Source organism: Asterias rubens, chromosome 18 (genome assembly GCF_902459465.1).
Source record: "Asterias rubens chromosome 18, eAstRub1.3, whole genome shotgun sequence".
Taxonomy (NCBI): domain Eukaryota; kingdom Metazoa; phylum Echinodermata; class Asteroidea; order Forcipulatida; family Asteriidae; genus Asterias; species Asterias rubens.
The window spans coordinates 4201107-4215692 of record NC_047079.1 but is presented as its reverse complement, the minus strand read 5'-3'; the positions used below and the strand labels follow the sequence as shown (position 1 = coordinate 4215692).

General features: G+C 40.2%; 1 long non-coding RNA gene across 1 annotated transcript; it reads left to right on the top strand.

Annotated features, from left to right (window-relative positions):
• The first annotated feature begins 4180 nt into the window (after positions 1-4180).
• On the top strand, positions 4181-5678 carry LOC117302492. Its single transcript, XR_004520440.1, has 3 exons — positions 4181-4230; positions 4854-4926; positions 5361-5678. It is a non-coding gene; the product is annotated as an uncharacterized LOC117302492 (long non-coding RNA).
• Positions 5679-14586: the final 8908 nt, after the last annotated feature.

The window sequence follows — 14586 nt, the reverse complement described above, 5'->3', positions numbered from 1 at the left end:
ATAACCTTGTTGAAGGTCGTAGGGGCACCACAGCGGTTACTGTGGGCGCCCGGGCATGCATAGACCTACTGTTATCTGCTCATGGACTGAACAACATTGATCAATGTATATGTACCGATGGTTTAATTATTGTCCCACTGCACAACTGGGCTGTATTTCACAAAGATTCATAATCATTCATTAGGCCCCATTACCCTATTAAACTCATGCCCAAATTTCTCATATAAATATGAATAGTAAAAATAAAAGTTTGTTTCATAACATACTTCTGTTCATAATATTATTATTACTTCTGAATAATTTATCTGTGGATTTTGATGCGACACAGTTCTGTGATTTTACACCACTCTTAAAGGCAGTGGACACTATTGGTAATTACTCAAAATAATTAGTAGCATTACTTGGTAACGAATAATGGGAAGAGGTTGATAGTATAAAACATGAGAAACGGCTCCCTCTGAAATGACGTAGTTTTCGAATAAGAAGTAATTATCCACGAATTTGATTTCGAGACCTCAGATTTAGATTTTGAGGTCTGAAAGCACACAACGTCGTGTAACAAGTTTTTTTTTCATCTCGCAACTTCCACGACCGATTAAGCTCAAATTTTCACAGGTTTGTTATTTTATGCATATGTTGGGATACACCAAGTGAGAAGACTGGTCTTTGACAATTACCAATATAGTATCCAGTGTCTTTAACGTTAGCCCTAGAATGTTTTTTGGGGACCAAATAATTTTGCGTTGTGGCATGATGGGTCACGTTGCTCCAAGGTTGTAAACAAAATTAATTGTTAATCTAACTATTAAACGGTTCGGTCAAAAATCACAAAATTTCACAAGTTTCCTAATGGAACATAGCCGGATAACACTATCCCAAGCAGAATAAGTTTGCGGTGAGTCAACGACCTAAGTCACCTTTAATTTTGAAGCCCCATTGAAAACACACACTGACACTTGATACAGCACAGTGCATTTGATTCACTCACTCCCATCGTAGATCTTATAGCCGCTGTGATTGTGTGATTGTAATTGTTTTCTATCAACCTGTTGAGACCATTTTAGAAGGTGTTTGGTTCACCTAAACAAAGTTATATTACATGCTACTCACATGCACAGTAATGAACAGCGCAACCAAAACAGTGAAAAAACATGAACAAGTTGGATTTCCGGCATTTTTTTGTGTTTTTCATGTTTTTCACCCCTTGAATTTTTTGGGGAACTTCTTTCTTTCTAAATATACTCTGGGCGATCTTGAGTCATAATAAACTGGTGGAAAACAGTTTGTGAACAGCCAAAATTTGTTTACACGCATTTTGCTACCATGGGGCAGCCTGCCCCATCACCATGCTTTACTGCATGACATAATGGCTCAATACAACGCAGCAGGGTTAAACATCTATTGTGCTCTCATTTGTTACCACCGTATAGGAAGTGACCGAGGAACAGTGACGTCATGGGGCAGGGAAACGGCTCACATCGTTCGACCGTCGTTGATGTGGATATTGACAATGTTTGTGCAGTTGCCTTAGGCACCTATGCTGCTTTCAAGACAGCAGAGAAAATAGCACAGCAGGAAGACCTTTCAGCAGATTTAGCGAATTTTGCAAAAGTTGGTGCAGCAGGCATAGGCGGATATGCTGCTGTTAAGTTAACACAGGAAATAGTAGCGAACAAAAAGCCTTCCCCGGACATAGAGACTTTTGCAAAAGTTGGTGCGGTTGTCATAGGCGCCTGTGCTTATAGCAGTATATCACAGAAAACAGAAGGTATAGACAAATTATACTTTCCTTCACGTTCCTCAAACTAAGAAGGGGGAGCAAGAATAACGCAGTTCGAAAGCTTAGTGAGGACACGAGGCAGTGCCTAGACTTGTAGACAAGTCGTTCTTGGTCTGCCGCGGTGAGATATTGTTGCGGTGCTCTCGCGAGATCACTGCTCTCGCGCGAAATGCTGGTTGCCGACTTCTACTCCCAATTATAACTGGGGCCGTAGTCGTGAGAGCAGTAGTCTCGCGGGGCCAGCAGTCTCGCGAGAATACCGCGGGATTCGCGGGGAGATTCGGAATAGAGTCGGAAGGCTATCACTGCGACAGACATTTAACGACTTGTCCACAAGTCTAGGCAGTGCCTGATGAAGTTATCTTTGTTATCATTATTACGTATCACAATGTGAATTTGAACTAGAGGTTTCGCTTTTACGTGTGGGTATTGTCTCTGCGGGTGTGAAATGCCAATTAACGGAACTGCCTTTTCCTTTACAGTTAAAGTTGTGGCATTGTTGTTCTAATGTATTTGTTGTACTTGCATTTGGCATGGATTTACGCCTCCACACTTTCGTTGCTGTTTCAATTGCTTTTCTTCTTTTCCATTGAGGAAATTATTTGTTCAAACTTAGAACAACTCCTCACTCTACAAACATGCTGAAAGCCTTGATAGTAAAACAAAATTATGAAGTTGACGACAAAACACTTTATAAAATACATTATTAACCGTGACACAATAGTTTGAAGGAGTCCCATTTTTTTGTGGCATTCCACAGTAGAATCCATTAGTAATAGAGATGTACTTTTCCAAGAAATAATAGCGTTTAAAATCCATTTTCAATATTAGTGCAAGGGATGGTCTGTTGTCATTCTTCGTTTTATTGAGACGACACAAAAGAAGGACTAAATTAAGAACACGCTCAACCGATGACCAATGTTTCTGGTTGGGGTCGCCAAAACGCACTCCTATAATAATATGTGTTCCTCTATGAGGTTTCAATGTTGGCTGATAATGTTTAGTTTATGGTTCAACTTCTATCGCAGCTGGCGGAAACAACATGGGCACGCTAATGATAGATGAAGTACCGGCAGAGAGAAACCCGTCTACCTGTCAATTTGGATTAGTCTTAAAGAAGGAATTAGAAGAAGAACCCTGGTGTTTATCTCCGGGTAAGAAGCTGGAGACTTGGCACAATAACAACATACAACTTGGGACGGAGGAGTTCGCATCTGAGTGCCGATCAGCAATCGACAGTGTGGTCAAGCATATTCACAGGAAAAGCTCCTCTAATATTCTTGACTTCGATGTTGATAAAGTCGTCAAGGTAATGCAAATTTAAACTTGTATGATAGAGTAGAATTCTACTCGTATGTTTCTTCTCGGAGAGATTTGCGGTAGCATCATGTTGGTATCTCTTTTGGGTATGTGTTTTGTTTACCTATCACCACAGTTTATAGTTTAGGTGTCTGAGTTCCTGTGATCAGATGTTGTGTTTCATTCGCAGGGTGGATCGCTAGGAAAAGGCACTATGGTAAAAGATCTATCGGACGTGGATCTGGTTGCGTTTGTCAACAAACCATACCTGAAACCCATCGCGGAGATACAGAAAGACGATTATAAGGAAACTTTGTCGAGAATAATTTCCAATGTAACGTCAACTTTGCGAGGTGTGGCAAACGTTCAAATCATACGATCCGATCAATACTTGGTGAGTTTCAAGATACAAGTCGGAAGTCGATGGATTGACGTCGATCTTCTTTTCACAACGGAGAACGTTCCACATTTTCAGTCGTGTAAGTTAACGACAACACTGTCAGTACACGTTGCCTTTGGATTATTTGGAATCATACCTAGAAATTGATTTTGAAGTGAACTATAGGTTCGCAACAAAATGGCGCACCTTGTTTATTAAGTTCACAAAGCACAAGGAAAACCACACAATGTCAAGAATCATTATTAATTTCATAACTAACGTTCTTTTGTAATAGCCAAAGCGCAAACACTGTTATAAGTTTACTTGTGCACAGTAAGTCATATTCAGAAACGGCCAGTAACTAAATAATCAGTGCTTAATTTCTCTTTCTAGCGTACCGTTACATGATCGAGTCTATGCTAGACGTCGGGCATGGAACACGAGCGTTTTATTCTGCATCATTTGTTCAGCACCAAGTGCAGTTTGTTAAGGAAAAACCTGGCCACGTGAAGGAGTTGATACGCCTGGTGAAGTATTGGGCGTCTAGATATCTCCCTGAAAAACTCCAGAAGTCATACCCTCTGGAGTTGATCACCATCTACCTGTGGGAGAAGGCAGGGAAGCCCGGACGCCGGCTGAGCAAAGCTCGGGGTTTGAGGAGCGTCTTTGAGGTTCTAACCAATCTGAACAGCCTGCGTGTTTATTGGAGCTACATGCCAGGTGTCGATTATCAGCTCAACGAAACTATTATCAGGAAACTCGACATGAAAAGGTAAACTAAAGAGCTGAGCGATCCCATTTTTTTCAGAGAAAACTAAACACACGTAAAGGGCCTTGTCACCACGGCATTTTACAGACACCTCAGAGCATGCAAAGAATTACATTTCGTATGTGTGGAAGTGTCGTGGCCGAGCGGTTAAGAGCACCGAGTTCAAACTCTGGTGTTTCTGATCAGCAGAGTATGGGTTCCAATCCCCAGCCGTGACATTTTTGTCCTTAAGCAAGACACTTAACCATTGCTTCGTCCTTCGGATGGGACGTAAAGCCGTTGGTCCCATGTGTTGTGTAACGCATGTAAAATAACCCAGTGCACTTTTCGAAAAGAGCAGGAGTTCGCCCGGTGTTCCTGGCTAAAGCTGATGTATGCATGCACCGTAGCACCTTGTAAACCCTATATAAGGTGCTAATAATTGGGTCTAAAAATTCATCACTACAATTACCTATCTTTCTGAAAGTTTATACTCAGCGCCTTGAGTACCTTGTTAGATACGTGCGCTATCTAAAGACTTTGATAATATTATTATATTATTTACGTATACATTGGGCTCTACGAGACTTACACAGTTTGTCTAAAATTACCATAACCATGCTCGTTTCTCTACCTCCCATCTACAGTCCAATCATTTTGGACCCAGCAAATCCGACGAACAACGTTGGCATCTTGTACCAGTGGGGGAACAACAAGGAGGTAAGCAAAATGCAGTCACATAAACCATTGATGTCCTACTTACTGCATTTGTATAACTATCTTTTATAACTGATCAATAAACATCACTGTGAATTACCTATAATTTGAACCTATTATTGACAAACTTTGTTTTGAAAATGTGAAATGTAAGGACAGCATTGAAATAATGTAGGATGAATGAATGAATTATCAAGGGTTGATATAAACGAACAATGTTCGGATTCGGGTACTTTTTCAAAATGTCTTCAGATTTACATTAAACTTACACGGTTTGAAGATAATGAAAGTAGAAAGCTTCCCTTCAGATATTACTTATTATTAAGGTGATTTAGTTTTTGAGAAATTAGTAAAACAAGTCACAAAATAAAATTATTTTAGCATGTAAAAACTCATTTACCATTACTCATACAGTGTTTTCATTCTAACTCCTGCAGGTGATAAAGGCAGCTGCCGAAAAGACCCTCCGGACCACCCTGCTCAGTGACGTCAGTGCGTGGTAAAACGTGTAGGGCGCCCTCAGTAGAAGCAAGGAGTGACATTTTCAAAAAGTTCTTCGTCGCACAGTAATGAACTTTAATCCTATAATAAATAACCGAGTTGAAATGTAAGCAACACAATTAACATGTGAACATTTCGTGGTCGTGTATATTTGAGGTGATATTGCCGAAAATTCGGAGCGAATAATAACAATAATCTATACTATTAATGACTGCACATGAAGAATAATCCATACAGAAATACACAATCTGAGAATTTTGGGGGATAAAAAGTTATATATTTTTTTCATAAAAAGAAGTCGTACCTCGAAATGAAATGTTTATCAAAATGAAATTTACTATCCAAAGCTGCTGTACTTCTTACCATGTAAGTTTTTATTTCCATTAATATTTAGAGTCATTTACCAAACGTATCACACCTTTCACTGCGGTGGTAAATGTGTTCCACAGGGTAACGTAGCCCAACCGAGCTGGCGTGTTTTGTTTGGGTGGTTTGAAGGTAAAAACGGAAAGAGAGAAGAAACAAAAATACCCACGTGAACATAAAAGAAAACTTAATATAAACAGGAATATTGTGGGATTTCAAGAGTTTATAATGTTGGACTCCGTTATTATGTAACAATAAGACCTATTGTTTTGGGATTTAGAAAAGGCTACATCTCTGCGTGGTTAATATCATGTTATTACAAACTTACAAACTTTTGCTTATTCAGATATTCTGGAAAGTTAAATAATGATAACATGTTCAGTACTATAAAAAGAAATAGAACTTGTATTAATTCGCACGCATAGTATGGCTATATTTAACCAGTTAGTTTTCATTGTACGGTTTAGTGTGGACATGTAAAGCTAAAGTATACACAGTTTCATGATTATAAGTTAGTATGTAGGTGATTACTGTTTAAAAGTTTGTTGTAGGTTTAAAGGGTCTATGTTCTTTTTGTAGGACAAAAAACACAATGTCCACAGATTTACACCAAACTTACACAGTTTGAAGATAAGGTTAGTAGAAAGCTTTCCTGAACATATTACTTGCTGAGGAAACGATTGGTTGCACTTTAGATGAAATGGGAACTTAAATAAAAAGCATTAGGGTTGCGAGAAACTTGCATCATTGGGTGTGTTCGATTAGGCTTACACGAGTGAGTAAAACTCCACGAGAGAGTTCGATTTTAGCTATCACGTGATACTTAAGTGTCTGCCCCCCCCCCACATCAAGTGTCAGCCACCACCCACACCCTAGACTTGATTCAAGTCCCATTCTCGTGTGATAGGTCCCTTAGCATTTAGCCCCATTTACTATAAAACAACATGTAGCATACACAATACAGCGCGCGCTCGCCGTCAAAATGTGGTCCCGAGATTTTGGAATGCAGAGCATCACAAAACAGTTGTTTCCTGGGGATGGCACGGGATTGGGACTTGAGTCAAGTCTACCACAGCCCCAGCTCACGAGCGGGTTGACTGGGCTCCTGTCTTTTGGGCCCCGGTGTGGCGGTTTCAGACTTCCGCCGTGTTCAGTTTTCCGAATGACCAAATACGGTAGCATTACGTCATGCGATGTCTGCGCACAGCAAGCGAAAGTAGTCAATTTTTAGTGCCGTATTGAGTTATCCATTACCCTCCGGTAGCTGTCATGGCGGCGTCCACGAGTCGAGTACAACTAGCGGCAAACGCGTGGATCGTATGAGTTTTTTTTTTTATGCAAGCAGAGTGTGACCTGCCTAAAGTTGTACCAATGTAAAGATGGGGCAAGAGATTATGTGACTACACAGAAAAGAATCGTAATATAAATAATTTGGGGGTCACTGCTGAGAGAACTACAGTACTCGCCAGGGTACTCGCGGCGGTATCTGACAGGTCACCCGGAAAACTGAACACGCCGGAAAGCTAAAACCGTTCGAACAGCGTTTTGATATGTCCGACTACGTCACCCGGAAAACTGAACACGGCGGAAGACTGAAACCGCCACACCGGTCTTTATCCGCAAGGATACATACAGGTATACCTGCTACTCAGATCCAGTGATTCCATTGGATACATTGATATCATTGAATAAACGTGCCCAGTGAGCTTTCCCTAAGGTGCGTTCGATTAGCTTCCCTGGGTGCCTGTGTCGACCCTGCGGTGCTCACTCGGGTGAGCCCCTGACAAGAGCTATTTGAACGATCACACTCGCCCTCTCGTTGTGACGTCATGCACCTCAGGTCACCCCCAAGTGACCCACTCCACAAGCAGGACACTGGGGGCTGACCTGGATGAGCCCCCTGGAATGACGTCAAGCTATTCGAACGCACTTGGGGCAGACCGGGGTCGACCCGGGGAAGCTAAACGAACGCACCATACGTCAGCCATAGAATTTGACTGCGTATCACTATGGGTGCGTTCGTTTAGCTTCCCAGTGTCGACCACGGTCGACTGCCCGGTACGTTCGAATAGCTTTGACGGGGCTCACCCGGGTCAGCCCCCAGTGCCCTGCTTGTGGAGTGGGTCACTTGGGGTGACCTGAGGTGCATGCCGTCACCACGAGAGGGCGAGTGTGATCGTTCGATTAGCTCTTTTTAGGGCTCACCCGAGTGAGCACCGCGGGGTCGACCCAGGAAGCTTATCGAACGCACCCATAGTGAAATGAATGTAGGTCAAAGGTGCATGTACACGCCGGCTGGAGGCCGGTCTCTGGCGTTATTCACCAGCCTGGAAGTGTGACGTCAGATGTTACGGTTAGCGAGCGTGTCACTGGTTGTTGCCCGGGTGTAATGACGTAGTTGCCGTCTGCGCAGGCGTATCGTAACAAGATGGCTGGGACAAGTTGAGTTCGACCATGACGTATATTAATTTTATTTTTTTTAAACATACACCGATGTGTGTAATAGCACTGTACACTCTCCGAGTCATTTGAAAAATATCACAGACATATATTCCTTGGGTGGGATTCGAACCCTCGACCTTTGCAATTCTAGAGCAGTGTCTTAGCAACTAGACTGCCGATATTGCAAGGAGACTTTCCAACGCTAGGTGGCAGCAGACATACCGGGTAAATTTCCATTGTTTACGTAGTTCTGAACATGCGCATAATTCTGAGAACAATGGATTTACCCGGTAAGTCTGCTGCCCTCTATCGTCCCAGAAAGTCTCCCATTGTGGTGTGGTCTAGTTGCACGGTGTGGACGGTACACCAAGGGCATCCTCAATCCCAATGTCTGTGCATGAGTTAGCTCATCCGGGAACTTTTAAATTCCTTTGCCTGGTACGCCGTATGACAAAGCGGCAGCGAACACAAGGGACAAACCATCGTGTTCGACGTGTTACGTTCACATACGACGGTGAGTGGCAGGGATGTCAGTTGAAATTATAATGTTTTTTTCTTTGCTTTGCAATGTGGCTATAATGAAAGAACACAGTGATAGGAGTTGTTAGGTGGTAGTTTGAAGAAAATCGGTCAAGGGATTCCAAAGTTATGATTAATTTACAGGTCAAGTTCAACAAGGTCGTTGCTAATAGCAACTAACGTAAACAATAAACAAACAAATAACAATGTTATCAGGGTCCTAATTAACAAACTAAGGTTTCAAGTCGCACAAAACCTAAATATATTACTTCCTTCAAAAAGTTTTATGAGAATAGAAGAAATAAAACAATTTGATTGCTAGGAATTTAAATTAACAAATTTTAAAGAAAGACCTAAAGTCCCGAGGGATTAGTGAAAGGTGTGAATATTGACTTTCGCACGGCTTTTTTAATTAAACAAACAAACAAACATTGAACAAACCCATGTTTTCAAAGGAACATATCTCAAAAAGTAAATGTCTGACAATGTTCATTTTTGGAGCACTAATAGAAAAGTCAGGTGCCTCAAAAGAAAATAAAGAACAACAATAACAATCCATTATGTTATTTATTGTTTGTTTTTTAAATATGCAAATTATGCCTAATTGCGGGTAATTATTGATCCCGGTTTTATAAATAAACAATGAATAAACTTGTGTTTTCAAAAGGGAATATCTCAAAAAGTAAATGTCTGACTACCTTCATTTTTGGAGCAGGAATAGGAAAGTGAGATTCATTTCAGATAATTTAACAAAAAAACAAAAAAAACATTATCTTATTTATTGTTTTGTTTCTTAAATATGCAAATTATGCATAATTGGTGGTTATTTGAATCCCGTTCTATAATAAACTCGCGTTTTCAAAAAGGAATATCTCAAAAAGTAAATATGTCACCACCTTCATTTTTGGACCAGGAATAGGAAAGCAAGATACCTTTAGGATATGTATGCAAAAACAATATCCACCAACTAATTTGTTAATTAATTAAATTTGTTATTTTTTTTAAATATGCAAATTAGGTGTAATTGTTGTTTCAAGAATTTTCATCAAAATAAGGGCAGTTGTTGTAGAAAATATGTGTTAAACTTAAAGTTCTTTATTAATAAAAGTAAATGTTAATTAAGATCAAAGAAAAACTGAACTGTGTTTAATTTGCTCCAACTTACAGACTGATAATTGTTTTATACAGAAGCTAGGTTGTGCATGTGCACTGACTCTACTGGACGTTTCAGTTAAAGTTTAGTAAAATTGAAAAAAAAAATGAGAACTGAATTCTGAAAACTGAACACTAATGACACTGAAAGAGTATAAAAATCAACTCAAAAGTTTTCGAAGAAAATACGAATAAACTCTATAAACAACCAAAATTTCTCTAGAAACAATTTAAAATTCCCGCTGTTATTCTTCAATTTTGGTAAACAATACTTGCGACACTTTCCACACGTCCGATCTTAACCTTGGAAACGTCAACAATGCACACTCAAGGCCGAGTTATAGTCGGTCGCGCGATGGTCGGGCGTCAGAAATCTTGACGCGCGATCATAAAAAGACATGGTTTTTAGGCCTCAGTCTTAGGATTGCGCGCAAGTCTTCCGTCGCGCGACCATCGCGCGACCGACTATAAACCGGCCTTCTCACGGGGGACGCGGCGCTGTAGTCTCCATTTTGCAAAACCACTGCGCAGCATACAATAGTCTGGTTTCGGCCCAATGACGTCACCCCGTAAACAGCTTTGCCGTGTGCGGCATGCGTTACTCTTTACAAGAGGTGGAAACCAGACAACTAGCTGTATACACAACCTCTGTACCGGATAGGTGCATAAACTTGAGCAACCCCTCGTGTTGATTGCGCTTTCATCGGAAACTGCCTCGTTCTTGAACTTTGACACTGCTGTCATTCGTTAGATCACGAATGGGGCTTTCCAACGGTATGCAACTGTATCGCGGGCTGACAGGCTCTCATTGCGTTTAATCAAACGCTACATTTGTTCGGTGTTTTATTAATTCAAGATCATGTTTATCGCCCTGACCCAGGTTAAAGATGAAAAGATAAACATCTAAGCTTCATTTTAAGGGGAAGTATGACAATATTGGGACATATTTCATGAGACTACAACCACAACGAAAAACTTCATCACGCTCGGAAACAAAAAGTTAATAAATCGACGGGACGCAGAAAAGCGATGTTTTCAGCGCAAAGTACGGATTTAAATTGCCCTATTCTAGAAAACTAAAATTATAGTAAGTGTCAAATTCAATCAAGTACTACATCAAAGTGGTCTTAATACATTCATTTTGTTTAATTTTTTTTTATTCTCCTCCATTTTGTTAAAATAATTTTTGGAAGATGAAACATTGACACTGGACGTGAAAAAGTTCTCCGTTTTTACGCGTGTCACGTGACCCGTTTTGACATTTTATTTTAGGACAGTAGCTCACGCCTTTAGAAGAAAAACTAGCTGCAATTGCTGACGAACGATTTTAAAGAGAAGGGTTTCTACAGTCTCTTAATACTTGAGTAAGTTTGACAGTTAAAATTGTATTAGTAAATAATTTGTGAAAGTAACCAGTTAGAGTTAAATAGTCGTAGCTCGTATATTAGCCTACTTGACTTTCTCACTTCCGGGTAGACGACAATAAATAACAACTACATTTCTACAGCGCCTCTACCACCTCAAAAAGAAAGAAAGTCTCTATGCGCTCAGAGGAATAGAAGAATAAATATGTGTGACGATGAATTGAACAGAAATGTTTTGAGAAGAGTCTTGAGACTTGAGATAGTGGTGGCTTGTTTGATATGTACGTAGAGGGAGATTGTTGCATAAAATGAGGTGCAGCAAACTGAAAACCACGTTTACCACACGCAATGTTGGTGGCAACATACGGGTAACAAACAAGGGGGTCTTTTTGCTAGCAGAGCGGAGGTTACTAGTATTTTAAAGAGTGTATGGAGTGAGTAGATCTGTCAGGTAAGTTGGTCCACTTCCACGACTGCATACTATTGTGAACTCGTGGATATCCCCCCCCCCCCCCTGTGTCCGTGTAGGCATTTTAACCACATCGAACCATAGAGGAATGTGGTCCTTTCTCTATTGTTGAACACACCCTAATTCTTAGGTCTCGAAAATCAAATTCAAATATTCTAATGGAAATACTTCTTGTTTTAAAACTACATTACTTCAGAGGGAGCCGTTTCTCACAATGTTTTATACTATCAACCTCTCCCCACTCCTTACCAAGAAAGTTTTTTTTTCTACTAATTATTTTGAGTAATTACCAATAGTGTCCAGTGCCTTTAAATTGCTATTTTTGTCTCGTTGCATTTTGGAACTCTAGTGTACCATGGGTGCACTAAGGGAAATAGTTTAACATACGTCTGGCTTGCATGAGATGTATCACAACACCCAATGTTTTAATGTTAACTTTGGCTTTAACCCATACACCGATATGTGTGTAAGCACTGTATACTCAGTCCTTTCCCGAGTCCTTTAAAAAAACATATCACACGCTTATTACTCGAGTGGGGTTCGAACCAACGACCCTTACATCTAGAGCAGTGTCGTATAAACTAGACTACCGAGATTGCCAGTAGCAGCTGAAGGCAGTTCGAATCCTATAAACTAAACACTTTAAAGAACTTCCTTCTTTATTGTTGGACTTGACATGTGGACGAATAAAATGGTTAACAACTCGAGTGAGCCTGGGTGAGGATAAACACATCTCACTCAGATTGAATACTAGTTTGAAAATAACGTAATGGTTTGTTCACTGAGTCTGATTACATTAATAACCATTACATTTGTATCGATAAATACAATTTTGCATATATATGAAAAAAGCCCGAGCCAAAGTCAAGGGCCTTTATCGCACAAAAAGGTTTTAAACGGACGTTTAAAGGCAGTGGACACTATTGGTAATTGTCAAAGACTAGCCTTCACAGTTGGTATATCTCAACATATGCATAATTAACAAACCTGTGAAAAATTTGAGCTCAATCGGTCATCGAAGTTGCGAGATAATAATGAAAGAAAAAAACACCCCTGTCATTTAGATGGTTGATTTCGAAACCTCAAGTGCTAAATCTGAGGTCTCGAAATCAAATTCGTGGAAAACTACTTCTTTCTCGAAAACTATGGCACTTCAGAGGGAGCCGTTTCTCACAATGTTTTGTACCATCAACCTCTCCCCATTACTTGTCACCAAAAAAGGTTTTATGCTAATAATTATTTTGAGTAATTAAGAACGAGTCACTATTCTTAATTTATTCCCATTCACAAATGCCCTTTTGTTAAAAAAGAAACGTAAAAAAATTCAGTTATAGACACTTTGACAATATAGACTGTGCAAGTCTCGCGCAAATCTCGCGCATTTATTTGAACTTCGGGGACCATAAAAAACACAGTGGCATATAAAGCCACTTGTTTCCCCTTTACACTAAAGTAAAAACTCCAGCTATAGATTAATTAGATAACATTTGTAAGTCTTAACAAACTACTAACATGTCACCTTTAATGCACGTCTACACTTCAAAACAACAATGCGAACCGAATATTTTTTCTAATCATCAAGTTGTGAAGGAAACACATAAAGTCAAAAAGATGTGAAACATATGAGTCCTAACCCATAAGACTTCTAATGTATACAGTCCTTTTTTACTCTACCACGATCTTCTGCCGGTTTAAAACGGCCTGTTAAAAGACCTCGCCATCCTTTCTTTAATTCCCCTTTTTTCAAAAGCGCCGTTTCCACAATGATTCTCTCGTTTTTTTCAGAATAGACCGTGCAAGTGACTTGAGTAAAAATGGCGACAGGGGGCAAAGAGGAGAAGGACTATGAAGGATCAGCACACCCGAAGTTTAGCTTTGGTCCAACAGCAGGAGCCTATACAATATGTTCAGGTTAGAGGGAGTTCGTGAAACCATAACACACTGCGGGCACGTTCGGTAATATAGGGACTTTTAGATTCTGGTGAACGTGGACCTCGTTCACGTCGACCACGTTGTGGTTTTCCCAAGCGACGTCAAAACCATAGTTTTGGGGTCGCGACTCTATGAGGCGCCACATGTAAAAACATTTGAACGCAATATTTACATATAATTCTTTATACAACACAACATTCATTATTCATCCATAATGTTACTTTTATTTACAAATAATAAATTTTGCATAACACAATTATACATATATAATTGTATGAAGCTTTGCACTGGTGATGACACACATTGCAAGCTGCCTGTTTTAAAAGGCCGTTTATTAATAAGAACTCGTCGCTAACCTCTTATTTCCTTATTAATCCATCCATACTGACCATGTCCCCATATTCCTATTGGTTCAGAGCAACTGTCGTATTATAACGCCTGTGCCTACCGAACTAAACGATCTTCGGTTCATAACCATCAGTTGTTTTTTTAAATAGAAACTTTGATTGGCTATAATTGTCCCTACAATTGTCCCGTTATATGTCCCGGCCATCACAAATTTGCAACGAACAATTCGCACCAGTTGACTTGTGTGCGTCTCCTGTGAATCGTTACGGACTTTTCGTTTTCGACGACGGATGGTTCTGCGACGGTAAAGATGACATTTGGCGTCATCTGCGCATGCGTCGGCTTTGAGGACGGTCGTCCCTCAATTTCTACGACAGTACTTGGGATGAATCTTCGTTGTGCTGAAAACGACAACGTTTAGCTGAACAACCGTCGCAGAACCATCCGTCGTCGAAAACGAAAAGTCCCTATTAGCAGCGAGGGGTTGCCCTGATGTGTTGTCAAAATATCGCTTCGCATTCGCATTGACGGGAAGTACGAACCGGGCTTTAGGTTTCAATGTGGGCAAGT